The following is a 22,016-nucleotide window of genomic DNA, read 5'->3' as shown; positions in this document are numbered from 1 at the left end:
GATAATTAATGTAAAAATATGAGATTTTTCTGAAGATTTTTTTTTATCCGCCACTAATTGACAATGGAGTACGAAAGACTATCCTATTAAACTGTCGGCATGTAAGTTTAAATTTAAGGCTGCTTATAGTGCACACGTTTAAATTATTAACTATTATTATATTACAATTACTATTATTTGACTTCTGTGTATATAGATATTTGTGATATGCCTTTCATCTACAATATCTATCTGTCTGATCTATATATATATTTATGTATACACCAATTTGAAACCATTATTTTCTTTTATCCAACCAACCAATCATCATTCTTGATTGAGACAGTCAATAACACCATCCATCTCGACCTATAGACTGCTACAACTACTCATCGATCAACTACGGATGCAATTCTGTTTTGATGATCGAACAATCCTAAGCCACATCACCATAAATCATTGCTAACAAACGATCACTATTATTCGTTACATATATGTGCTCGACCTCAAACCCAACCGAACAATCACCTATCATCTTCACTTTGGCTTGATTTGTGTATGCTATTCAAAGACACCAACACACCACCTTCAACAGCTACCACCATCGAGCATGAACAAACCCGATCACTATTTTCATTCCCAAACCACCGCCCCCCTATAACCCAATCGATCACCTTTAGGGTGTTATACGAGAACCTTCATCAAGAACACCACCCACTCGGTTGTTTGTTTTCCCTTGTCATCGACTCAAACCATCATTATAACTTCACCTTCCTTCTTCGTAAATCCACTTCACCATGAACACCACTTCCAACTCGCTATCTCCTTCATCATCTCTCTCATATCTCTCTCTAACCATCGTGAATTAAAACCCGTTTAACCAATCTCGGCTTTTAACACCTACAAACCTTCTGTTTCGCTGTTACAATTGTCCTTCTGTTTATGTTATAAACTACTGCGTTTAACCACCATCAAACCATCAATAAAACTATTGTTGCTGCTACGACTATACTTGTTGTCTGCTTTTATTTCGAAACCAAAAACTACACAGCTCGAATTGAAACCCACTTAAGTAATGATGCTAATTATTGTTACTGCTTGTTCTTTGCTGTTGAAACCGCGAGCCAAACCACCATCTTTTTAACAATCACCACCAAAAACCCAACCATTTTTGCAAATTACTACTGCTATATTCGAATGACAGAAATGACGATGAAGGTTGATGATAATCATTGATGTTGAGTCGATATGTTCACAGTTAGCTTTGTCAAATTGATTAATTAAAATACACCGAACCAATCATTGAGACAAATCACTCAAGTGGGATGTTTTAAAGCAAATGGCCGACCAAGGATGGGTCACCAAATACTCCTCAATCCCACGTAGCAAATAACCAAGATTTTATATTTTTTTTTCTTTCTTTTCAACCGCCACAAATTGATTAGCTTACTGGACTCTTGACTTTGATTTGGGCCGATATACAAATCATTTCTTTTGATGATTGGGCCGAGAGCTCTTTTCTTGATGGGCCGAGGTTTCTTTTTCTGGTGGGCCGAATTATATGAAGTCGAGATGATACGGTTTTAGATGATGATTGTTGATCATGATGGAAAAAGAGATGACTAGTGATATTAGTTGATTATGATTATGGTTTAAGGATGTTAATGATATAGATCATACATAAAAATAATAAAGACAACGAAGATACATAAAATAATAAAGATGATGGTGATAAATCATTTATAATGACGGGTATGAAATGATGATAATATTATGTTGATGATGACTATGATTACAAGTTATGATTTATGTTGTTGAGCCAAAGACGGTTGGGTTGTTATCGGGTTAGCGGGACGTCGCGGGTTCAAACCCGGACATGGGCGTTTTTTTAAAAAGGATTACTTCTTTGAGGTAGTTACTTGTTGTTATTAAAATTATTATTATTATTATTATTATTATTATTATTATTATTATTATTATTATTATTATTATTATTATCATAAAAATTATCATTTTTCGAATTATTACTATTAACAAAAGTATTTTTATTAAAACTATCATTTTAAATATTATCACTCATATTATCATTATTAACATTATTAACATTATTATTATTATTATTATTATTATTATTATTATTATTATTATTATTATTATTATTATTATTATTATTATTATTATTATTATTATTATTATTATTATTATTATTATTATTATTTTCTTTTTATATTTATTATTGTTATCCTCATTAGTAAAGTTATTATTATTATTATTATTATTATTATTATTATTATTATTATTATTATTATTATTATTATTATTATTATTATTATTATTACCATTAATTATATAGATATTACATTTAACAAATTACTGATTTTTGAGAATATTGACTAGTTTAAAAATAACTATACGTAAAATATAATTGAAGAAATGAAGTATACATATGTAGATAATTACACATTTAAAATATATATAAATAGTATATAGAAGGAATTATGTGGTTATATGTGTTAATATATATACATGATATAGGTTCGTGAATCCGAGGCCAACCCTATATTTGTTCAATGACGTCATATGTATTTTTACTACAAAATACAGTATGGTGAGTTTCATTTGCTCCCTTTTTAGTTGCTTTTGCAATATATATTTTTTTGGGCTGAGAATACATGCGCTGCTTTTATAACTGTTTTACGAAATAGACACAAGTACTTAAAAATACATTCTACGTTGAGTTGTACCACTGGCATACTTCCCTGTAGCTTGGTAACTACTATTTACATGGGCCAGTGTAAACGCGAATCCTGTTGATAGATCTATCGGGCCTGACAACCCCAACCGGGCTGGACGACCAGTATTCAACGGTTGCACAGTACTTCGTTTCGGTGACTACATTTGGTACGGTGTAGTGATTTTATATAAAAGGGAATATGCGACGATGATTAATAGTTAAGTATGGTTACCAAGTGCTCAACCACTTAGAATGCTTTTCATACACTTGCGAGTGTATTATGTTTATGATAACGGAAATCTTTTGGTCTATTAATATATTAAAATGATTGATATGATAAACCTATGAACTCACCAACCTTTTGGTTGACACTTTAAAGCATGTTTATTCTCAGGTACGAATTAAGTCTTCCGCTGTGCATTTGCTCAATTGAAAGATATTATTTGGAGTCATTCCTGGCATATTTAGGAGAGTACCTCACAATGGGACCAGATGTTAATGATTTTGTCCAGGTGAATAAGGACGGGTTTTGACATTTGGTATCAGAGCGTTGGTCTTAGAGAACTAGGTCTTGCATTAGTGTGTCTAACTGATAGTTGTTAGGATGCATTAGCAAGTCTGGACTTCGACCTTAGCTGCATATTATAAGTATTGTTTATCATTCGTAGTGGAAAATTTCCTACTTATCATTCCTAGGTCTAGACACGACTTCCTACACTTATTTGATAGATAGTATACAGATAAATTCATATCTTAGCGTATCTACTAATTCATATCTTAGCGTATCTGTTACTGTAGACATTATCTGACACGTTTCCTTAATTCTCTCCGAAATCTACGGGATCTCCTGTACTATATCTAGGTATTCTATGCAATTAGAATATCATCCGATATTTAAAAATCTTTTCATATCGAAAAAAATCCTTTATTCAATCGTACGCAATGGACTCACCACTAGTTCAAGTCCCTCGGATTCCGATATGGAGTTTCACTTCAGCTCCGAAAGCAGCGTCACCAGAATGAATCAATCAATCAGCCATCCCCAATTCATCTGATGGGTTCGTTGTCGACTTAACCAATAGAGACAAGTAGAACGCGATCCTTTTCACCCACCAACCTGCACCCTCGGCGAAGAACCTGAAACACTTACCGGCGAACCTATTCGGAACACCATTTTCATCCTCATTTCCCGAATATCTCGCCACGATTATATTCTATCCATAATTCTAAACCTTAATCATCCGCTCGTGCCGACCGACAATCATCCCGGAGTAATAGAAGAAGTCAACGAACTTCGCGCTCGAGAAATCAATTTGGAGAATATGGTGCAAAATTTACCAGCTTCAGCAACATCATCGGCACCAACAGTACCACCAACAACCCAAGTTTCAACATCACATGCTTAAACATCTCATTCTGTACCTCGAGTATAATCATCGTTCTACGTATCGTTCTACCTACTTTATCTTCATTCCACATATCGTTCTACATCGATTATCTTTATTCTACATGACGATTATGTAATCTCTAATGTTTTAGAGATTATGTATTCTAGTTCTAACGGTAAATCAAATGAGTTTAATATCTAATTGACTCATTAAATCCATGATTATATCTGAAGAAAATATATATGTAAGTATATTTTCATAAAGATTGTAATTAAAAATTCTTTGTACAAACTGTTAATGATGAGAATATTTTAACGGGTAGGTAATACCCGAGGAATATTTGAGTTTCACATTAATAAGTTACACTGTACATTCTTCAAATCTGATTCAACAGTCATTTACTAGCCTATTTACATCCACCGATATACGTATCCGTTCACCACAAAATCCATTTTCATTCAATTTCATATTTGGATTTTGACTTCACAGAATCCAACAAGTGGCATAATGAAGATAACATTGAATAAAATAAAATTTGTTAGAAACAAACGAATTAACTAATTGAAATATTGTTAAGAATCCACGCTAACTGTTCCTAGCTAACTGATTACATTTTATTTATCGCAATTTAATTATCGGAATTTACATTCTCGCAATTTACATTCTCGCAATTTTTTTTATCGTTATTTAATTTCTGTTATTTACTTTTACGCACTTTAAATTGGGACACATGTACACAATACGTCGGATTAATTCTGAGACAATACGTTGTACAATGGGTCACGATACGTCGAATTTAATTTCTGTTATTTATTTCATGCACTTTACATACCGTCGGGACACATGTACACAATACGTCGAATTAATTCTGAGACAATACGTTGTACAATGGGTCACGATACGTCGAAATATATATTAAACTATATACGTACTACTAACTGTGGACTACTAACTGTGGCCTGCTAACATTGGACAATTAAAAATGAATTAAAATATTAATTATAACATATGAAACTAAACAATTCTTCAAGTTTGCCACTTGATTTCATTCTAAACCTCATTTGAATCTTGACGATTCCAATCCGTGTTCAAATCTTTCATGATTCTTGAAAACACCTCGATCGAGAGGACGAACCAACCGCACTTCATCTACGGAAGAAAAGATCTATGCATATAGTTATGCACCTGGAAAAAAAAACTCTTGGAACCTGAATAAAGGTTTAACACGTATATGCGCTAGCTCCTTGGCGATGTTACTACCGAAAATCACTTTGCAATCCCTTTTCCAAAGTAGCCAATTTTGTCACAGCTTCAGCAAATCTACTTCGACTTTTCATTCGAACAAATCATATTATAACTTTGATATATAAGTTGCCCTTCATCATCATTACCAAAGAACCTTTTATATTCCACCATACTACCATCAGTGTTTAATCATCTCAAAATACAATTCTCCTGAAAACACCTCGATTTGATAACCAATAATCCAGATTCGTTAACTTTGAAAATGCTGACGAAGCAGCATGTAGTAAATGGTCTTAATGGCCAAAAGTGATGATAAAAGAATGGAGTGTTGGGAACGCTCGATAGAAAATTTGGTAGAGAAAATCTTGCTCCGAAGTCATGTTAAAATCCTTGCGGAAACGTTTTCTACATCATCCTTCGATCTAGAAATTTCAAAATATCGTCATAAATATCTTCAATATTTCTGAAGATATCTTCATAAATATCTTCGTCCGAAATTATCTATCTTCTCGTGCTATCTATGTTACCACATAAAAGAAACTGTTTCAGTTTCTATCCTTCTATAAAATTTGAGTTTAAATTATGGATGATTTTTGGAGAAGTGTAGGGAATTGAAGCATGAGTTAGTATAATATAATGACGCCGGGCCAACGTGGTTATATTACAGTAAGTCATGCTAAATTTCTAATGTAACGTGATGATGATTCACAGACCTTATCCTCATCATGTGCCATGTTACACAACTCTTTCATTCTAATTAATCTCTAAGCATATCACGGAAATATTTCCTTGATATTCCCGTTCTTCCGTAATTCCAACAGTTTGCTAATAAATCGTGCGATTACATTTTCTTTCTGATTAGAAGATTTCTTTAAATTCTTTGAATTCTAAAAATCAACCGTGACTACGTCAGAAGTTAAGACGAACCTCAAATCACCTCATTTCACTATTTGGTGATAGCTATCTATAATGATAAAACACTATTTATCAACGCATATTCGTCATGATAACATTTTTATTGTTAGCCATGACCACCTCACTCAAATTTCGGGACGAAATTTCTTTAACGGGTGGGTACTCTAACGACCCGGAAAATTTCGACTAATTTTAAACCAAACTCTCGATACGATTTCGTAGTCTTGACACTATAAGAGAAATCTGTTAGGCTGAGTCTCAAAAATTTTGAACTGTTTCATTTATTCAATTGACCTTCGACTGTTCTCGACGATTCACGAACAACTATTTGTAAATAGGTACAAATATATTTAAATGTATATATATATATATATATATATATATATATATATATATATATATATATATATATATATATATATATATTAATTTGAGATATAATTTAAAATAATATATGATTTAATTGTAAGAACTAAATTGTAAAGTAATAAGCATTATAATAAGGTTATATTTAAATGAATCTATATATATAAAATATATTAAATACATATTTTGTGATTTCGAATCTATGTAGTAAACGACAATGACACTCAATTATCAGTCGATTGATATCAAACAAGTTAAATACTAAATTATGTGAGATTAAAAAATAAGCGGTGATCCGAAAATGAGTTCTATAAATTTTAGGCTTACTAAAAATGTATTTAGGATCTAGTTATTAAATTTTATAATCTTTTATATTTTACCCAGAATTGAGAGGGACAGTTGATGTAATTTTTATTTAGTAATTAATGATCAAATTTTATACCATAATAACCGAAATAAATAAAGATAATTAATGTAAAAATATGAGATTTTTCTGAAGATTTTTTTTTATCCACCACTAATTGACAACGGAGTATGAAAGACTATCCTATTAAACTGTCGGCATGTAAGTTTAAATTTAAGGCTGCTTATAGTGCACACGTTTAAATTATTAACTATTATTATATTACAATTACTATTATTTGACTTCTGTGTATATAGATATTTGTGATATGCCTTTCATCTACAATATCTATCTGTCTGATCTATATATATATATTTATGTATACACCAATTTGAAACCATTATTTTCTTTTATCCAACCAACCAATCATCACTCTTGATTGAGCCAGTCAATAACACCATCCATCTCGACCTATAGACTGCTACAACTACTCATCGATCAACTACGGATGCAATTCTATTTTGATGATCGAACAATCCTAAGCCACATCACCATAAATCATTGCTAACAAATGATCACTATTATTCGTTACATATATGTGCTCGACCTCAAACCCAACCGAACAATCACCTATCGTCTTCACTTTGGCTTGATTTGTGTATGCTATTCAAAGACACCAACACACCACCTTCAACAGCTACCACCATCGAGCATGAACAAACCCGATCACTATTTTCATTCCCAAACCACCGCCACCCTATAACCCAATCGATCACCTTTAGGGTGTTATACGAGAACATTCATCAAGAACACCACCCACTCGGTTGTTTGTTTTCCCTTGTCATCGACTCAAACCATCATTATAACTTCACCTTGTTCACCTTCCTTCTTCGTAAATCCACTTCACCATGAACACCACTTCTAACTCGCTATCTCCTTCATCATCTCTCTCATATCTCTCTCTAACCATCGTGAATTAAAACCCGTTTAACCAATCTCGGCTTTTAACACCTACAAACCTTCTGTTTCGCTGTTACAATTGTCCTTCTGTTTCTGTTATAAACTACTGCGTTTAACCACCATCAAACCATCAATAAAACTATTGTTGCTGCTACGACTATACTTGTTGTCTGCTTTTATTTCGAAACCAAAAACTACACAGCTCGAATTGAAACCCACTTAAGTAATGATACTAATTATTGTTACTGCTTGTTCTTTGCTGTTGAAACCGCGAGCCAAACCACCATCTTTTTAACAATCACCACCAAAAACCCAACCATTTTTGCAATTACTACTGCTATATTCGAATGACAGAAATGACGATGAAGGTTGATGATAATCATTGATGTTGAGTCGATATGTTCACAGTTAGCTTTGTCAAATTGATTAATTAAAATACACCGAACCAATCATTGAGACAAATCACTCAAGTGGGATGTTTTAAAGCAAATGGCCGACCAAGGATGGGTCACCAAATACTCCTCAATCTGATAATGCTAAAAACGAACATATAATTCATAGCATTATTCCTCAAGAAAGACAAGCTTTTAATTGCAATTGTTCTATTTACAAGTGATATTCGTTTAAATAATAAAAGGTGAAGACAAAAGACAGATTCGACGAATTGAAGACGCAAACGACCAAAAAGCTCAAAAGTACAAAAGAAAATCAAAAAGGTTCCAATTATTGATAAGAAACGTCTCGAAATTACAAGAGTACAAGATTCAAAACGCAAAGTACAAGATATTAAATTGTACGCAAGGACGTTCGAAAATCCGGAACCGGGACATGAGTCAACTCTCAACGCTCGACGCAACGGACTAAAAATTACAAATCAACTATGCACATAAATATAATATAATATTTAAATAATTCTTATAATTATTTAATATATTATATATATTTATAAATCCGTCGGCAAGAAAGACTCCAAAGTATCTGAGCTGTAATTTCAAACTCCGCGACTCGCGGAGTTTGAAGGCAAAATATGCCGCGAGTCGCGGAGCCCCAAAAGTCGAAAATCCCTATAAAAGCAAACGAATTCTGATCGCAAATCATCATCTTTTTTCTTCTTCTCCTCATACGTAAAATATATATATATATATATATTTATAATTTACATTTTAATTTTAATTATAATTCTAATAATAAGGGTATGTTAGCGAATGTTGTAAGGGTGTAAGTCGAAATTCTGTCCGTGTAACGCTACGCTATTTTTAATCATTGTAAGTTATGTTCAACCTTTTTACATTAATGTCTCGTAGCTAAGTTATTATTATGCTTATTTAAAACGAAGTAATCATGATGTTGGGCTAATTACTAAAATTGGGTAATTGGGCTTTGTACCATAATTGGGGTTTGGACAAAAGAACGACACTTGTGGAAATTAGACTATGGGCTATTAATGGGCTTTATATTTGTTTAACTAAATGATAGTTTGTTAATGTTAATATAAAGATTTACAATTGGGCGTCCCTATAAATTACCATATACACTCAATCGGACACGATGGGCGGGGTATTTATATGTACGAATAATCGTTCATCTAACTGGACACGGGAATGGATTAATAGCCACTAGAATAATTAAAACAGGGGTGAAATTATGTACAAGGACACTTGGTATAATTGATAACAAAATATTAAAACCTTGGGTTACACTCAGTCGACATCCTGGTGTAATTATTAAACAAAGTATTAAAATCTTGTTACAGTTTAAGTCCCCAATTAGTTGGAATATTTAACTTCGGGTATAAGAATAATTTGACGAGGACACTCGCACTTTATATTTATGACTGATGGACTGTTATGGACAAAAACCAGACGAACATATTAAATAATCCAGGACAAAGGACAATTAACCCATGGGCATAAAACTAAAATCAACACGTCAAACATCATGATTACGGAAGTTTAAATAAGCATAATTCTTTTATTTCATATTTAATTTCCGTTATTTTATATTTAATTGCACTTCTAATTATCGCATTTTTATTGTTATTGTATTTAATTGCACTTTTAATTATCGTACTTTTTAATTATCGCAAGTTTATTTTATCGCACTTTTATTATTCGCAATTTCATTATCGTTATTTACTTTATGCTTTAATTTAAGTCTTGTATTCATTTTTAATATTTTACATTTGGTTTTAACTGCGACTAAAGTTTTAAAATCGACAAACCGGTCATTAAACGGTAAAAACCCCCCTTTATAATAATAATATTACTTATATATATATTTGTATTTTTATAAAAGTAAACTAATATAGCGTTAAGCTTTGTTTAAAAAGATTCCCTGTGGAACGAACCGGACTTACTAAAAACTACACTACTGTACGATTAGGTACACTGCCTATAAGTGTTGTAGCAAGGTTTAAGTATATCCATTCTATAAATAAATAAATATCTTGTGTAAAATTGTATCGTATTTAATAGTATTTCGTAGTAAATTAATAGCTATTTTATACCACTCCGCTACCACATCAAGTATTTTTGGCGCCGCTGCCGGGGACACTCTTAAACGCCGGAAGCGCAACGCTAATATATAAAATAAAATAAAAAGATTTTTTGTTTACTTTTATTAAAATTCGCTTTTGTAAAAATACGTTTGAATATTCGAAAATATAAAAAGAAAAACAAAAATTTATATATTTTTAAGAGTTTGTTAAAAGTTTTATAAGTTTCTTTATTTTTATTTTAGTTTATAAAAATATAAGTTTTATTTAAATATCTTTTATTTATATTAAAACAGAAAATTAGAAAACATAAAAAAAAAAACGCGTAAATTTCCTGTTCCAGGGTTGAATTTTGGGACCCCGCGACTCGCGGGGTTTGATGTTTGAAATACCGCGACTCGCGGAGCTTTTTCTGATACGCCTGCCAGAAACCCTAACTGCATTTATTACGGAGTAATAATTATTATTATTAATTAATTAAGATTTAGGTTTTAATTAAATTAATATTTAATTTTAATTATTTAGTTATTTTAAGTTTTAATTAGTTTTATTTATATATTTAAATTAATACTTTTATAAAATAATATAAAAATAATATTTTTATAAAAATTGTAATTTTTACAACTTTTTGTATATTTTTATATTTTGTCCCTTTTTAATCGTTTTAGTGTAACTTTTGTATTTTTAGCTCATATTTAGTTTTAAACTTAGTTTTTGCCATAGTTATTTTTACTTCTAGATTTTTAGGCTTTGCCGTAGAATTCCTTAAGTGCTTTTTCTTTAGACTAAGATTTAGGTGCTTTAGAATTTTGTGACGCCTTTTTAAGTTTTAGTTTCTTTTTAAGTTATTTTCATTTGGGATTTAGTTTTCCTGTAAGTTTTAATATTTTTAGACACCTTTTACCTATGTATCAATTATCATTCCAATTAGTAATTTCAATTTGCGATTATAATTTTAAGTTAGTTGTAGTAATAAGGTTAGGTTAGTCAAGTGTTTTAAGTTTTATAAGTTTCTTTTAATTTTTCCGTCACCTTTTATTTTTCAACCATTTTTCTTTTTCGACCTTTTTCGACGAACTCTTTTTCTTTCTTATTTCTCGCTATTCTAGTTTTAGGACATAGATTTTTATTCTACTTCTTATCTAAATTTCTTAAAATTACGAAAATTTATTTTAAGTGGTTAAATTAATAGACATCAAAATTTTCTGGTTCGTAGTAATAGTTGGATTTGTACGTGGACCGGGTTATTGGAGCCAAACAGTCCTCAATTATATTGAGACCAAACGAATCCTGCCCCTCTGCTGCATCTTTTGGCTATTCGAAACGTGGGCAAAATCAGAAAAGTCTATTGATTGGATAACTTATTATAATTTTTCTTTCCTTTTAAAAACTAATAGGATATTCAGTGAATGCACCGAGCAAGACGTTCACCACCTTTTGTACGTTCACCACCTGTAACTAGATCAAGACATTTAGCAAATATAACCGCCGTTGATTATTCTTTAGAATCGTCATCCAGTCGACCAAGTACTTCACTTCAAATTTCCGATAATCCATTTTTTGAACCCGACCTCACAATTGAGAATCCGGAGAATATTCAGGAACGGTTCGTAGATCCTGAACCACTAAACTTTCCTCCGGAACCACCAATCATTCAAACAGAGATTGTTGAGGAACGAACCATTAAATCAGAATCCTCTAGTGATTCTGATTCAACAAAGTCAATTATGGAAAATCTGGAACCTTTAAGTATGGAAGACCGAATGAGAGCTAAACGCACTGGCCAAGGTCACGCAATTACTCATCCAGACATTAATGCGCTAGATTATGAAATCAAAGGACAAATTCTACACATGGTGACTAATCAATGCCAATTTAGTGGTGCGCCGAAGGAAGATCCAAATGAACATCTACGTACCTTTAATAGGATCTGCACACTATTTAAAATCCGAGAAGTGGAGGATGAACAGATATATCTCATGTTATTTCCCTGGACTTTAAAGGGAGAAGCCAAAGATTGGTTGGAATCGTTACCTGAAGGGGCGATTGATACATGGGATGTTTTAGTTGAAAAATTTCTTAAACAATTCTTTCCTGCATCTAAAGCCGTGAGACTTCAAGCAGAAATTGTTACGTTTACACAGAAGCCAAATGAAACTCTATATGAGGCATGGACTAGATATGGAAAGTTGTTAAGAGGATGTCCGCAACATGGTTTAGACACCTGTCAAATAGTACAAATATTCTACCAAGGATGCGACATCACTACAAGAAAAGACATAGATATAGCAGCTGGTGGTTCTATTATGAAGAAAACCGAAACTGATGCTTACAAAATTATTGATAACACTGCTTCCCACTCACATGAGTGGCACCAAGAAAAAGATATCATTAGATCATCTAAAGCAGCTAGAGCCGATTCTAGCCATGACTTAGATTCCATTTCCGCAAAGATAGATGCTGTGGAGAGACGAATGGAAAAGATGACTAAGGATATTCACTCAATACGAATTAGTTGTGAGCAGTGTGGAGGACCACATTTGACAAAAGATTGTCTCAGTATTGAATTAACAATGGAACAAAGAGAGAATATTTCATACATAAACCAAAGGCCTGGAAATAATTATCAGAATAATTATCAACCGCCAAGACCGATTTACAATCAAAACCAGAATTATAACCGAAATATTCCATACAACAACCAACAAGGTCCTAGCAATCAACAAGTATCCAATAATACTTACAATCAGCAAAGACCTAATTTTCAAAACAAACCACCACAACAAACCGATGATAAAAAGCCGAATTTAGAAGATATGATGACGAAGCTAGTTGAAACTCAAACGCAGTTTTTCACATCTCAAAAACAAACCAATGAACAAAATGCTCAAGCATTTAGAAATCAACAAGGTTAATAGGTGAAAGAAAACCAGGAAGTCTACCTAGTGATACAAATGCTAACCCCCGGAATGAAACAGCTAAAGCCATTACCACAAGAAGTGGTACAACACTTAAACCACCGGAAATACCTGTAACTTCTGATGAAGCTATTCCTACTCCACAAGAACCACAACCTGATCAAGATAAGGAAAAAGAACCGGTAGTTGAAAAGGTTAATGAAGATAACACAGTTAAGGCTAAACCTTATGTTAAACCATACCAACCACCACTTCCTTACCCGAGTAAAATGAAGAAAGAGAAACTTGAAGCCGAGCAATCCAAATTCTTGGATATGTTTAAACAGATAAATGTAAATCTTCCTTTCATTGATGTGATTTCAGGAATGCCTAGATATGCTAAATTCTTGAAAGATCTAATTTCAAATAGAAAGAAAATGGAAGAACTCTCGGCTGTTACTATGAATGCTAATTGTTCAGCAGTGCTGTTGAATAAGATACCAGAAAAACTATCTGATCCAGGAAGTTTCACAATTCCATGTTTTCTGGGTAGTCTTAGTTCAATAGAAGCATTGGCAGACTTAGGTGCTAGTATAAATTTAATGCCGTATTCACTATACACTAAACTAGACCTTGGAGAATTGAAACCAACCAGAATAAGCATACAACTAGCCGATAGATCAATAAAATATCCTAGAGGGATAATGGAGAACATGCTAGTTAAAGTTGGTACTTTAGTATTTCCAGTAGATTTTGTTGTTCTGGACATGGAAGAAGATTCTCAAGTTCCTCTCATATTAGGAAGACCATTCTTAAACACGGCTAAAGCAATGATAGACGTGTTCGGTAAGAAACTGACCCTAAGTATAGAGGATGAGAGTGTTACCTTTTCAGTTGATAGAGCAATGCAACAACCACAATCTGCAGATGATACATGTTATTATATTCAAACTATAGATGCACATGCAGAATTATTAGAAGAATTTCCAGAATTACAAGGAACAGGAGAATGCTCTTTAGGAGAAGGTAATGAACCAATTGATGAAGCTGAAATGTTAGCTACACTTATAGCTAATGGATATGAACCAACAACAGAAGAAATTCAAATGCTAAAAGAAGAAGACAGATATCGATATAAATCATCGATAGAAGAACCTCCGAAATTAGAGCTAAAGCCACTTCCAAACCATTTGGAATACGCTTATTTACATGGTGAATCTGAATTACCTGTAATAATGTCGTCTTCTCTTACTGAAAATGAGAAATCACAACTCATTTCTGTGTTGAAAGCTCATAAACCAGCCATTGCATGGAAGATTCATGATATTAAAGGAATAAGTCCTTCGTATTGCACACATAAAATCCTTATGGAAGAAGGTCATAAAACGTATGTGCAACACCAACGAAGACTAAATCCTAATATGCAAGATGTAGTTAAGAAAGAGATTATTAAACTGCTAGATGCAGGTCTAATTTATCCAATCTCTGATAGTCCATGGGTAAGCCCAGTTCAATGCGTGCCTAAGAAGGGTGGCATGACTGTCATTACAAATGAGAAAAATGAGCTTATTCCTACTAGGACTGTAACAGGATGGCGTGTATGTATTGATTATAGAAAATTAAATGACGCCACCAGAAAAGATCACTTTCCCTTACCTTTCATTGATCAAATGTTGGAAAGATTAGCCGGAAATAGTTACTATTGTTTCCTAGATGGATTTTTCGGATATTTTCAAATTCCAATAGCACCCGAAGATCAAGAGAAAACCACATTCACGTGCCCTTATGGTACTTTTGCTTACAAACGCATGCCATTTGGACTTTGTAACGCCCCTGCAACCTTTCAAAGATGTATGATGGCGATTTTTCACGACATGATAGAAGAATGCATGGAAGTTTTCATGGATGACTTTTCAGTCTTCGGTGATACATTTGAATCATGTCTAGTTAATCTGGAACGAATGCTTCTTAGATGCGAACAATCCAATCTAGTACTTAATTGGGAGAAATGCCATTTCATGGTTAAAGAAGGCATCGTTCTTGGACATAAAATTTCAAAAGAAGGAATTGAAGTGGATAGAGCTAAAGTATATGTAATTGCTAAACTTCCACATTCCACCAATGTTAGAGGAGTTAGGAGTTTTCTAGGGCATGCCGGTTTTTACCGACGTTTCATAAAAGATTTTTCTAAAATTGCCACTCCTATGAATAAACTCCTAGAAAAGGATGCTCCATTCATCTTTTCAGATGAGTGTATCAAATCTTTTAACATTCTTAAAGAGAAACTAACTAATGCGCCGATCATGATAACACCAAATTGGAATCTACCATTTGAACTAATGTGCGATGCAAGTGATTTTGCAATGGGAGCCGTTTTAGGACAAAGGATTGAAAAACGATTTCAACCTATATATTATGCTAGTAAGACGTTACAAGGAGCACAAACGAACTATACAACTACTGAAAAAGAATTCCTTGCTATTGTCTTTGCTTTTGACAAATTTCGATCATATCTCGTTCTAGCAAAAACGGTGGTCTATACCGACCATTCTGCTCTTAGATACCTATTTTCGAAACAAGATGCTAAACCAAGATTAATCCGTTGGATCTTACTCTTACAAGAGTTTGATATTGAAATCCGAGATAAAAGAGGAGCAGAAAATCTCTCCGCTGATCATCTTTCTCGTCTTGAAAATCCTGAGTTAGAAGTTCTAAATGAATCGGCCATACAAGACAACTTTCCTGATGAATATCAATTGAAGATAGATTATAAAGAAATCCCATGGTTTGCAGACTATGCAAACTACTTAGTTTGTGGATTCCTTGAAAAAGGATTATCGTACCAAAGACGAAAGAAATTCTTCAGTGATATAAAACACTATTTCTGGGAAGATCCACATCTGTTTAAAAGTTGTCCCGATGGAATAATACGCCGATGTGTATTTGGAGATGAAGCTAGTAAAATATTAAACCATTGTCACACAGGACCAACAGGAGGGCATTATGGGCCTCAACTAACAGCAAGAAAAGTTTATGATGCTGGATTCTATTGGCCTACAATTTACAAAGATGCACACCTACTTTGCAAATCCTGTGATGCTTGTCAAAGGGCCGGAAAAATAAGTCAACGTGATGAAATGCCACAAAATGTCATCCAAGTATGTGAAGTATTTGACATTTGGGGTATTGACTTTATGGGTCCATTTCCAAAATCTCATAATAATCTATATATACTCGTAGCCATTGATTATGTATCTAAATGGGCGGAAGCACAAGCTCTCCCAACTAACGATGCACGAGTTGTAGTCAACTTTTTAAAACGTCTTTTTGTAAGGTTTGGAACACCGAAAGCTTTAATAAGTGATCGGGGTACTCATTTCTGTAATAATCAACTTGAGAAAGTTCTTAAAAGATATGGAGTAACTCATAAAATCTCCACCGCATATCATCCACAAACAAGTGGACAAGTTGAAAATACCAACCGAGCTTTAAAACGTATTCTAGAGAAAACCGTAGGATCAAATCTGAAAGAATGGTCCATTAAATTGGAGGATGCACTCTGGGCTTTTAGAACAGCCTACAAAACTCCAATTGGAACCATACCTTTTAGACTTGTTTATGGAAAAGCATGTCATCTTCCAGTAGAAATTGAACACAAAGCATTTTGGGCTTTGAAATCATGTAATCTTGATTTACATGAAGCTGGACATCTACGATTAAGTCAATTAAACGAATTAGAAGAATTAAGACATGAAGCATACGAAAATTCGTTAATCTATAAAGAAAGAACGAAGAAATGGCATGATAAAAGAATCAGAAGTTCAAAAGAATTTAAAGAAGGAGACAGAGTTCTTCTTTTCAATTCACGATTCAAGCTATTTCCTGGAAAATTAAAATCAAGATGGTCTGGACCATTCATAGTCAAAAGAGTTTTTCCATACGAAACGATAGAATTAATAAATTCAAATGGGATTGAATTTAAAGTTAATGGTCATAGAGTTAAACATTACATACATGGTCCGATGGAAGTCGACAACGAAGTTAATCACAATTTCGACACCACAGCTAACTAAGTGTGGGGAGAATCAAGTCTTTAAAGGATAATATGTATTTCTGTTAGAGTTAGATTGTCTGTTTTCGTGTAGTTCTTCAAAATGGAACCCGAATGGTCTTTCCCTAGCAGACCCTAAAGAACTAGTCTTCTCCCCCCATTCTGAATTTTTATTTTTTTTAGGTTTTTACGAAATGAAGACTGCCTGTGAACTAAACCATGGTCTAATGCTACACGCTTTGATCACTAAACGTAATAATGACATACTACCGAGTGAATTAGTATCAGTAATCAGAGAAAGAATGGACGGAGTTAGAAAAGAATCCAGATGCGAAGATAATAAGTTACAATTTGGTAAAGGAAAATCAAAATCCGCAGCGAAAAGAAGAGCACGACACCTAGAACGATGTCACAAATGCGGAAAACGGTCACATGGAGGTAAATGTTCAAATAATCAAATATATTCAAACACTGAATTTGTTACTTTATGCAGAGACGGACCGTTCATATGTTTAGAAGAAAAGACACTGAATGCTCGAGGTTACGCCTATGTAGCCATGGAAAACCAATTAAACCGACTATCTTATGAATGGGATAGATCATATAACTAAGAAATCTGTTTCACAGGTATGTCTGTACAGTTTTTATTTTTATTTTTAACCTTTTGATAATAAACGCTAATTTGTTCGCTAAAAAGTATTAAATTGGTATTGAATAAAATTAGGTTTGGCGACCGAAATTATTGATATCATTCAAAAATTTATTACATCACTGAGAAATTTAACGTTTATTCTTAAGGTATAAATATATTTAATCAATCAACCCAAAATATTTCAAAAATTCGTCATGAGTTAAATTAGGTCTTGGAACCGAAATTACTTTACCGAAAAGAGGGGCGCATATTTTTGATAATATTTGATTGATTAAAGTGGGATAAAAAGCCAAAAAGATTTTTAATTTTATTTTTACCATGTTTTTTAAAATTAATATATAAATCTTAAATTAATATTGTAAACTTTGTAAAAACAATATTTTCAAAATTGTAAATATTTGAAAAATTAATATAAGTTTGGTGTGAATTTATAATATGAATTTTTAAATTAAAATGGTGTGAATTTTTAATTATTAAAATATGAATTATTAATTTTATGCATTTTAAATTGTAAGTTTGGTGTGAATTTTTAATATTAATTTTGAATTTTATATTTAAATTGTGTGAATTTAAAAACAAAAATTTACTTAATCTCATTAACTTAAAAATATGATTTTTAAAATTCGTCGTAAGTTGAAGACTAGGTCTTTAAACCGAAATTGCTTTACCCGAGGGAGGGACGAGAACTTTTATTATCATTATTTTTAATCTTATTGAATTAAAGTATGCCAAAAACATTGAAAAAACTCAAAAATCTTAGCTTTTAAAACAATCGCTACAAAAAGACAAATTTTAAAATTTTGTCGAGGGACGGACTAGGATATCGATCCGAAACGACCTCGTCCTAAATAACAAGGGAAACAAAATTTTAAAATTAAGTACTTAATTGTTTTATAAGTTAATGATTATATATAAAAAAAATTATCAAACTCCGCGACTCGCGGAGTTCGAAGGGTTATTCACTGCGAGTCGCGGAGGGACTGAAAATCAGAAAAAAATATAACCGCAGAACAGATCAGTCCCCAACCCACAAAAACTAAAAACCTGCGAAAATACTGCCGAAAATAAACGAAAAAACACCCCCAAAATCACAATTTTTAACCGTTAATCACCAAATCTTTTTCTAAAATCATGTTGAGAAGGATGCTATCTAGGAATTACTCAAGAAAAACGGTAAATTTCTACACCTAAACACCATTTAATCCGAAATTTGGTGTTCTTGAGCAATTTTTTCCCCAATTTGATTTTAATACTTTTTAGTGTAATTATGCTTAAATTGTTTATGTATTATGCTTGTATAACCTAGATTGATGCTGTTTAACATGATTAGAAGCCTTAAACTTCAAATTTTGAGTAATCTAGGGTTTGTGTTCTTGAGCAAATTTGGGGCTTTTTGATATAAACAGGTTATGGCCGATTTTTGTCATGAATTGTTGCTAAATTAAGTAGTGTAACATGTTTAGGTAGTTAAATGATCCAAACTTTGAGCCTAAACATGATTTTGAGAATTAAAGTGGATTTTTTCAAGTCTAAAATTCATGAACTTGATTTTTGAAAGATAATGCCATTTGAGACTTGTTTAATTGCTAGTAATGATTATTTTGACATGTTATTTGAGTTGAATGCTTATGAACTTGGCGAACATTTTCGTATATGCTTATTTGAAAAAGTGTAGATTTGATAAAAATGTGAAAATGAGCTTAAGTTTGATATAAATTGATCATGTCATTGTAATTATTTTGATTGATGATTTTGCTGACACTAATGCATATTTGGATGCACAAAAATTGTGTTTGATGTGTTTTGCAGACTGAAAGGGGTGAATCTTCATCACGAGCCCGCAATGTTCCTTCTGAGAATGCGGAACAACAGGAGGTGGATAACTACTACAAGCAGGATATACCTCATCCAGTCATGACCTTTTCTGATATGCACTTGGAAGAGTTGCACCCGAACCTGAGATTTGACAGACTTTGGATAGATTATCCAAAATATCAAAGGGGTTTGCATACTCTTCATTCTAAGGTTGTTGAGGTACCAAGGGTCATAGAATGGGGACCCTTAGAAGCTGTAGAATTGGCCGGGCCAATTAGGGAATTACTTGTACAGAGGTATGGTAATTCTTCTTTTAATGACTGGGTACGTTTATTCACCATGCGTAGACCTGTATATAAAGTATGGTGTGAAGAATTGTTATGTAGTATAGAGTTGAATGATCGGGTAGCTAGTTTAACCGATCGTTCTTTTATTAGATTTTTGTTAGGCGGTTCGATGCGCCACATGTCTTTACTGGACATGGCTCAGGCTTTACGTATATATATGCCTGAGGAGTTAGCATCTGCCGATTGTAGAGGGTTGATACTAAACGGTAGAAAGATAGATGAAAATTTTGATAGACACGGTGTGTGGAGTCAAATGACAAGCCATCACCGTTTCAAAGGGGGAAATTACTCTTATTTGGACATAGATAGAGCCGAATTAAGAGTGATTCATAGGTTTTTAGCTAATTCGATTACACAAAGGGGTAAGAACAAGGAAAAGGTAAATGAACAGGATTTGTTTTACCATATGTGTATTCGAGACCCACAAAGCGCTGTAAGTATACCGTATTGTGTGGGTTATTATTTATCAGCTATGGTTCGGGGGATGCGACCGCATAGCATAATAGGAGGTGGTATTTTTATTACTTTGATTGGTGAATATCTCGGTGTGGATATAAGTCGGGGGGAGATTATTAATAGAAGAACCAGAACTCCGCGATACTATAGGTTTAAATGTATACCATGGTGCGAAAGTTTTGAAAAGGCGAAATAACGCCGCAGTACCATACCATGGTAGACATCCACAGGTTGAGAGAAACCAACAGCAAGGTAATGTAGGAGGGGGGAATGAGATGCAAGAAATGCAAAGGTTTATAGCTTCTCAGGAGTACGAAAATGCTAGACAGAGAGCATTTGAAGATTGTCAAGTTCATCAGAACCAAATCATAGCTCATTGCCAACATATAGGTAGAAACTATATTCCTACACCGAAACCCATCTTCCCTCCCTGGTCTATAGAGATGCAGCCACCGTATCCTACGTATGACCCTGCCGAAGCATTCTATAGCACCTATGGTTATGCCTGGAACCCCTATTGGTACCAGTATCATCCCTAGTATACTTAGTTTTATTTATTTTGTAATTTGTAATGATTGATACGTTTAATACTTTTGTTAATATTGTAATAGTTTTTATAATTGTCTAACTTTTATTCTTAGATTTTAATAATTTTTGAATGTGGGGTAATATACCAAACTTCAAAAATATGTATATATGTTTGCAGTTTATCTTATGTACACAACAGGGTAAAACAAACGCATTTTCAAAGACTGGCATTAAGTTCAGCAAAAGCAACTAATTTTGAAGACAAGATGCAAAATATATGTGAAATAACAACAAGACGGAATGAACAAATGATGTGCACCATTTATCATTCAGCAAACAAACGCCAATATATTTGGAAACTTTGGTAAAAATTTAATCATTTTCACACAAATCACCCTCAATAATTTAAATTATTCCTGATTTCTTGCAAATGAGGGCATTGCAAGATCTTAAGTGTGGGAAGGGGTTAAATTCTTTCGGATTTTAAAATTTTTTACTTTATACACTTGGTTACCATTAAAAATACTAGTAAAGCAGTAGTTGTATTAGAATCTAGTGCTCTCTGATAATAAAGAACAGCCCTGGTCTTATATACTGACTACCCAATTCTAGTAAAATTTTTCAAAATTTTCAATTAAATGAACTCAAAATCATGTTTATACATATTTATGAACGATAAAACTAGGTTTTAACACAGAAATTATTGTTACCTCGGAAAGGACATAAATTGAGAAACAAACCAAAATGTTAAAATTCATTTAAAATGGAATAGAGGACGATAAAAAGGAAAATAAAAGCCAAGTGTGGGAAAATTTACCAAGTTATCTTAAACATATGTCACATATA

Source organism: Rutidosis leptorrhynchoides, chromosome 2 (assembly GCF_046630445.1).
Source record: "Rutidosis leptorrhynchoides isolate AG116_Rl617_1_P2 chromosome 2, CSIRO_AGI_Rlap_v1, whole genome shotgun sequence".
Classification (NCBI taxonomy): domain Eukaryota; kingdom Viridiplantae; phylum Streptophyta; class Magnoliopsida; order Asterales; family Asteraceae; genus Rutidosis; species Rutidosis leptorrhynchoides.
Note: the sequence above shows the minus strand (reverse complement) of the source record.